Source organism: Hibiscus syriacus, unplaced genomic scaffold, assembly GCF_006381635.1.
Source record: "Hibiscus syriacus cultivar Baekdansim isolate YM2019G1 unplaced genomic scaffold, ASM638163v2 tig00110213_pilon, whole genome shotgun sequence".
Taxonomy (NCBI): Eukaryota; Viridiplantae; Streptophyta; class Magnoliopsida; order Malvales; family Malvaceae; genus Hibiscus; species Hibiscus syriacus.
Genome location: NW_024062630.1, coordinates 1,997,275 through 2,005,578, shown reverse-complemented (window position 1 = coordinate 2,005,578; position 8,304 = coordinate 1,997,275). Strand labels below are relative to the sequence as shown.

Here is an 8,304-nt window from a genome sequence, read left to right as displayed (position 1 = left end):
AATCAAATTAGAAATTTACAATGTAAAAAAATTACCCAATAATTTATATGACATTGCCCTAAAAACCAACAATACTTGGATATTTTACAATTTTCATGAGAATAAAAGTTGCATTTTTAAAAAAAAGGAAAAGAGGGCAGTTATGGAATAAAAGAGTAAGGGAAAAAAAATCCAAAAGCGGAAACTGTAGCTGTATCACCTCCACATGATAACAATAATATATAAAGAAGAATAAGAGACGTTAAGAAATGCGTGGTGTGCATACTTACCTCTTAAACTGCTCTCCCTTCCTCTTCCTTGTAAAACAGGTCCATTCCTCTCACTCCTTTCTCTCCTGCTCCGTTTTGGGTCTTTCCTCTAATGGATTTTTTTTAATGAACAGGTTTGATTGAATTGTATAGAAAGAAATGGTGATGATGGGCATAGGAAGAATGGTGGTGAGCTTGAAATCCAAACTCAGGAGCTTGAAGATGATGAAGAAACCAGGGGATTACGACAAGGTGGAAAAGAGCGAGAGCATGAGGGTGGAAATCAGGAGCAGGAAAGCACGGAAGCTCATCGAACGCACCCTCAAGATTGCCGATTCTCCCACTACCAAGACTTTTGCTTTCTGACCTCTTCTCATATCAATACTGCTGTGCTGTATATTTTCTATTATCAATCTCAAATAACCCTTTTATTCTTCTTCTTCTTCTTGGAATTAAGTTTAATATAGCTTTGCAATTTTTAGTTAAAATTAACTTTAACGTTGGAAGCGTGAGGAAAATTATATTATTCTTATTACTATTTATTTGAAATGGGTACGAGTATTCAATCAAGTGGATTTTAAAAAAAATGTGTTGCACGAACTAAGTGATCTCCGTGATAAAGGAATTGTTGTTATTCTTTGAAGATCCGACTTCGAGCACCATAGATACTTAGGTATGAGCGTTCAATGTCAAAAGATTAAGAGTTACTGTTTTGTATTTACTCTAAATTAATAAAAAAAATAGAATGATTTTATGAATACTATTTTATAATTTAAATTTTATTTTGAATTTTTTTCAAGTCGGTCAAATTTATATAATTCAAATGGAATATATTTGTTTGAGTTTTCATTCAAATTTAAATATAATTTATTTGTAAAATGATTTGGATGATTTCAATTCAAATCTCTCTCTAACCATATACGATATATTTATATATTTTTATATCATTTGTCACACATGTAATTAAGATTTATAATGTTATTTAATAAAGTAAATATCATCTAAAATTATATAATATACTGATACTATTATTCTTTTAAAGAATGAAATGAAAAAATAGACTTAAAACTAATGAGGAATTGAAGAAACAAGTGCAAAGTTGAGAGATTCAATTAAAAAATATATATTTTTAAAAACAAGAATTGGAGTTACATAGATATTCTATCATAGTTGAGGAGTGTGTGATTCAAACTTGACAAACATAAACTTAAAATAAAGGGAGGAATTGGAAAAATAGGAAAATTAGAGCCACAATCATAAAATAATCAAATCACTTAGTTAAAAAACCAAAATATTGTCATTTTAAATTTTAATTTTGGAAATTTAAAATCAACCTAAATTCAAAACTAAAAATTTGAGCTCAAACAACTTAAAATTAAAAAAATATATAAATTAAATTAAATTCTATTCACCTTTAAAAAAATCCTAACCATACGAAAAGCACATCAAGTTATTTAATTTTGAAAGCAACAATCAGATCAAGTTGTTATAATTTTAAAAGCAGAAGCTTTGAATCTGTCCACGTATTACAGCAAAGACGAGACAAAACATCGAGTAATGGGATGATGTTATTTTTCCATAAACCTTTTGGGTCAGTGTTTGGTCACAAGCTAAGATATTCATTTGAACAACACGAAAAGGCAGCAGCCAAAGAACAAATGACAAAAGAACTAGGAAATTGCTTTTTCAATGCAACATTATTGATATGACTCAGAATGGGGAAAATGTGCATTATGCACATATGAGGCCACGATATTTGGCAATTTTGGCCACATGAATATGATGTTTCAATGGTGGGTCATCGTGCTTTAATTATATACATATCCTCTCGAAAGATTACAAAAACAAATGTCATTACAGGTTTCGTCGCCAAAAGCTGTCCATAAAAGTAGATTATGGTAAATGCTTTGTTTTGATGTTGTCACTTGTTTAACATTTGAACTGCCCTTTTGGTAGTTATCACAAAAAACATAGGCGGCAAAAGAGCATTAATCGTGTCCAAACTAAAACTCAACTAAACTGCATCGGCAGATATTTGTTGTTATGTAGCATTATGTGCCTCCAATTCGAATAACATTTTTCTAATATTTTTTTATAAGGCCGAAAGCCGCATAAAACTAGTTCATTGTCTTATAAGACTCGGTTAAGCTTTAATAGACAGGGTCAGTGGACACTTGCATACTTTGTTCGATACAAACATGATTATAATAATGGCTAAAGAAGAAGGAACTGTTATCAGATTCATGCCATCTTCTATCCCTGTGAAAATGTTGAATGATATAATTCTCACCTCCTTGCAGGATTTCCACCACGAGTGGGTGGCTCGTATGCGTTTCCAGCTCGACCAGGAGGTGTTGCAGATCCATAAGGTCCGTTATTCTGGGGTGCTGCTTGACCACGTGGTGCAGTAAGACTTCTTGCTGCTGCATCATAGGTTGCACCCCTGGATGGATCATTTACAGATCCTATTTGGGTGTCATAGCCAGCTCCTCTTTGTTGATCATAGACATGGGCTCTTTGACCGCCGTAACTAGGTCCTCTCTGTGCATCATAAACTGGCACCCTCTGTGATTCATGACCAGTTGTTCTTGAAAAATCATTGGGACGTCCTCTAGACATCTCGTAGCTGGACCTCGTAGGTGCAGCTCCCGACCCAGACTGACTTCCAGCATAAACAGAACCGGCAACTACATTTGCACCAATAGCAGCAGGTGGCAGAGCACCATGTCTCTGTAATGCAAAATGAGAAGAATGCCATTAATTTACAAGATGGAAGAATTAGCAGAAGAAACACATTTCTCAATACATTGAATCACGGATGCCTTTGAATTAGCAACCACAAAGGCAGAGTGGGAAGAACTCTACTGCTCTTTGTGCAGTTACTGTTCCATACTTTAAAAAATGCTAATTAATCCATGGATTTCATGTTTATACAAATAAGTATCAACTTTGATATAATGTAATTTATACTAGCAACCCATTCATATTTCAGCAGAGACAGATTTATGCCATCATGGAAGATTACACACCTGGTGAATACCATAACCATTTTCATATGCATTTGTCCCACAGGATGTCCATAAGCATCGTTCTCACTATTTCCTGCGGCACTGCCATATTGCCCAACTGCATTTGGTTCCATATATGAGCCATCTACATTGGTGATGTGTGCGTGTGTGTGTGTGTTGGGGGGGGGGGGTAAAAAATCTCAAAATGAAAAGATCAGAAGAAAGGATACCGGTTCTTTTGTCAACATTAGAAGCATTTGTCAGCTCGGCTCTAAGCGTCTCCACTTCCCTAGTCATGGTCATATAATTTTTCTCCATCACCTGAAGTGATTCAAGGTGATCATTGTAGAGTTTCTTCTCATAATCAAATGTAGCCCTGCATGATCAAGAATAGGTTATCACATAATTGTGACACATGAAACGTAAACATCTGCAAAAAGAAAGATCTGAAAAAGCTTTTAACTTTGCTCCAAAAAAATTTTTGAAAAAAAAAATATAGCAGACTTCCAAATAATAGAAAAAAAAAGTTTTACTATCAATTTTCTGTTCAATACCAGCCGCTGTATTTTAATCTTTCTCAACTTTGCTCCAAAAACACCCATAGATAAGAGCACAACAAAAACCTGCAATGCTGATATTCCTGTCTGAGGCTCTCAAGTTCTGCCATCAAAGCTGGTATCTGTTGCATGTCCACATGAGCTCTCTGAACCTCTTGATTTAATTGATGCACTTTGGACAAAAGTTCTTCCCTAGCTAAAACCAAATTCTGAGCTTCAGAATGTGCCTGCTGCAACTCTTTCTTAACAGGCTCAGCTGCCTTCAATTCAGCTTCCATCTTAGCTATTTTATCCGTAAGGCTCTTCATTTGTTGTTCTCTTTCAGATGTTACCGCTCCTATCTGAGCATGCAAAATCTGCAACTCATGCTGTGCAGCAGCAAGCTCCTGTCTCATGTCCCATGGGTAGCAGCGATCCTCTGGTTTTCTGTACCAAGTTTCTGCATCTCCACATGCTGTGCAGCAAGCTTTTGTTCCATGATTTCTGGAGGTGGCAACATATCAAAATGTGGAAAAGGACCTGGACGGGGTGGAATTCCTAGACCAAATGGGTCAGAATGTACCATGCCAGGGCCAGGGAGAGGATGCCTCAGATGAGGGGTGGAATTCGACCTTTACTTCCCATTTTCCGTTGTTACTGTATGACCTGAGGAAAGAAATATGACCTATAAGTTCTAAGAGCGCCGCCACGTCCCCACTTTGATTTGACTTCATAAAGAAACTTGAAAACTACTCTTGCATCATGTGACATGAATAACAATTGGATATTGATGCAATGCTTTGGGACTTTTGTCCATACATGCAACACAACACAGTCAAGTACAAGGAGCAATAAATACAACAGAACAATTGAACCTAAACTCAAAAGACAAAACATTCTGGAATATGTAGAAGACTTCAAATAAACAATTAAAATTAGACCTATCATCAAAGTGATTCCTCCTTTGCAAGATCCTAGTTCATTGCATTTCACTCGTGCAAATTTGAAGTTGAAAGAGCATTATATCATCACAATATCCAGAATATTAGATATAAAGTTGATCCACGGCAGTCATATACCAAACAACCAATCATATAAATAAGAAAAAAATGCCCTAAAGAAAACATCAAAGCTCATAACGTACAGTAAAAGGATCCTTATTTACACTAAAGTGGTAAGCCTGGCCACAGCAATAGGAATCACTTGTTTGTTTCCATGTCAATATCACTGTAGCTCAATAGTCTAAGCAGTCAACCTCTTGTCCAATTCAAATAAGGCCTCTCTAACTACCACTATATCCAGCTATCTTCCAAAATTTATATTCTACAAGCTATACTCTACAGTATGGGGTAGGTTCCTCTGGAACAAATTGAAGTCATAAACCAGTCATGGAAAGTCTGGGAATTGCATCCAGCAAAAAAAATAGTAACCATCACAGGAAGATTCAGAAGCCCAATGAAAATATTCAGGTGTAACTCGCCCTAACTTGAATTTCACATTAAAGATTCCGATAACAGTTTTACAATTTTCCCCCTTTCCCCCTCTTCTGCAGCTTCGCAATCAAAGTTGTCAGTTCCAACAATCCAAAATAAAATGAAGCTTCTAGCACATCAATGGCTTGGCTATATAAAGTACATCCCATTTGCAAACAAAGATGTTAACTAACTAGGTATTAGGAAAGGAACTTATCAGAATAACCAGAGCTTTTGGTGTCCAAGGGAATTTTGGTAATTTTTGTTTTTCTAGACAAATAATTAGGGTTTTTATGTCAACTTGAGTTTACTTTAGCAAAGACATGGAAACTCCGTTCTCTTATTTCTACTTTGTTCTGTTCTCTCTACTACTATGATACCTCAAGGTACAATTCACAGCAGAAGAGCAAACCATGAGTTTATTTCCTTGTCATTCCACCGCCTCAGAAAATTTCAGCCTATCTTTCTCTGGCATCCTACACTCAGAGTTCTGATCCCTGTCCCTACATTCCTACCATAAACCTTAAAAGTTGTAATCTATAAGCAGGAAGGCTTCTTCAAAGCCATCCTAAATCAGAAAAATTTCCATCTATAAGGGATAGTAAGGAAGGAACATACAATCGATGGCAACTTTAACCAAAAAACACGGGTGCAGGTATCTCTCATTATGTATGGAACACAAAACATTATCTTCATAAGGCCAGATAAAGCTTATTTGAGTTCTACAGATTTGGATGACATTCACCGTTGTAAAACAACTGTTCACACACACATGCATATAAATATATTTAGATAATTACAAAGAGTTATCTGTCCAATGACAATATCACTTAGTTGAATCAATCATACCTGTTATACACAAATTATATAAAAAAATCCAAGAAATACAACAGTTTTTGCCCATAAGAAAGAAAGTTCCATTCAATCAATAATAGTAATAATAATAATTGCTATTTTTTCAGAGATTCGTTGCAAAATCCACTGTCAAATGCGTTTTTTATGATCGTTTAAATATATTTAATTTTCAACTTCGGAATATCAACAATAAATTGGAGAGCTTGAATTAGAATAAATTAGTAATGATTCTTTTCTTATCTTTTGAAATTCAATTCATGAAAGTAAAGCTAAACCCTATAAATAATTAACAAGAAGATCATCGAAACTTTTGATTACGATAGACAAAATCCAGCGAGGCTATGGAGTTTGGGAATACCTGAATAATGCAATTCGTCCTAAGATTGTTGCAGAGATTTCCAATCCAAGGAAATAATAAAGCCCTCTATATTCTTATCAAAAAATAAATAAGCCCTATATAAATTACTTACTTTTATTGCATTTATTGTTTTGTTTTGGCTTAAATATAAAAAAGTGCCCAACCTATGCCCATTTTTTCAATTTAGTACCTAATGTTTATTTCTTTTCATTTTGGTGCCTAACGTTTTATTATGTTACTCAAAATAGATCAAGCTGTAATGAACCGTTAGTTTTCTCTATTAAGTGACACATTTCACAATCTCGTAATTTTAAAATTTATTTTTAAAAAATATTAAAAATATTAGTATATTTATAAAAACTTATTTATTTTAAATTACAAAAAGCCTTAAACCCCCAAATCCTAACACTAACCTCCGTTGCTGCTATTTCCGATCATGACCACTACCGACGATATAGTCTTTGTCACCATCTTAGTTATAAGTCATTGTAGTTGTCATTGATTGGCCATTGAAATCGCTTGAGACCGTGGTTTTCATCCTAGGTTTTACGGGTATAAAATGTTGATCGGTCGTTGATCAACCATGATTTTATAGGGGTTTTGGTCGCCGAGAGGAGGGGAGGTCGGGTGGAGCTTCGTCGATGACAAAGGGCGACGGTCGGCGTGGGTTTAGGGGTTGAAATGAAGGTTTTCAAAATTTTGAGGTTATTTCAAAATTTAAGTCTTATTTTTTAAAAAATATATATAATTTTATTTTTAAAATTTTATATAAAAAAATTTAAAATTATCAGATTGTGACACGTGTTACTTAACGGAGAAAACTAACGGTCCGTCATGGCTTGATCCATTTTGAGTAACATAATGAAACGTTGGGCACCAAACTAAAACAAAATAAACGTTAGAAACTAGAAAAACCGACATAGGTTAGGTACCTTTTTTATATTTAACTCTTTTTTTTTTATTTCCCTTTACTGTGTAGTGAAATTCAACTTTCCTTGAAAATAAAAAATGGTTAAATTTTATAAAATATCATTAAACTCTAAGTATTTTATATTTTAGTCATTTAATTATTTAGTTATAAATTTAAATTTTAATTGAGTATGTATGTTTGGCCAATTGGCCAAATCGTTCATCTTTATTCTCTCATATTCCTCTTATGTTATGGGTTCTAAACTCACTTACTAGGAGTACTCTCATTTTTTTCTCTAGAACCCCAATTTTCTCCCTTCTAAATAGGATTATGATTAGATTTAGAATTTATCCTAAAATTTTAATTATAATTAATAATGTTAGATTACTTTTTTTTATTAATTTTATTAATAAAAATGATTTATTAATAAGTACATTTAATGTAATAGATATTCATCGCTAATAATTTTTTTTATGATTTTTATAATTGAATAATATAAATAGATAATATGATTTAATCTTTAAGATTAAGGGAGTTGAGAGATGTATTTTTTAGGGTATTTATATTTGAGTATTTATCTTATTAGGTATTCGAAATACAGAGTACCGCAAAATTTTGGATATTTAAAATTCGGCCCATGCCCTGGCCATAATAGTATGGTCCGTAAGATTTGGGTACCCGCTAGTTCGGGTAATGGGTATCCAATTTCCTTTTTTTTATAAATTAAAACGAAAAATCTGCATTAATTTTTCTAAAAAAAAATTAAAAACTAACATATTTAAAAATACGAATTGTATTATTCAAAATAAAGTTTAAAAATTAAAATTTGATAATCTAAAAGCGGTCTGGGAAGCTAAGCCTAAGACACTGCATTGCAATTTCTTCTTCAAATTATGTTGCAAAACGATTAGTGTATA

General features: G+C 33.6%; 1 long non-coding RNA gene and 1 pseudogene across 1 annotated transcript; one reads left to right on the top strand and one right to left on the bottom strand.

Moving 5' to 3' along the window:
• The first annotated feature begins 221 nt into the window (after positions 1–221).
• Positions 222–682, top strand: LOC120113732. Its single transcript, XR_005515334.1, has 2 exons — positions 222–308; positions 383–682. It is a non-coding gene; the product is annotated as an uncharacterized LOC120113732 (long non-coding RNA).
• A 1,753-nt stretch (positions 683–2,435) lies between these two features.
• LOC120113715 lies at positions 2,436–6,613 on the bottom strand (annotated as a pseudogene).
• Between the last annotated feature and the right edge of the window lie 1,691 nt (positions 6,614–8,304).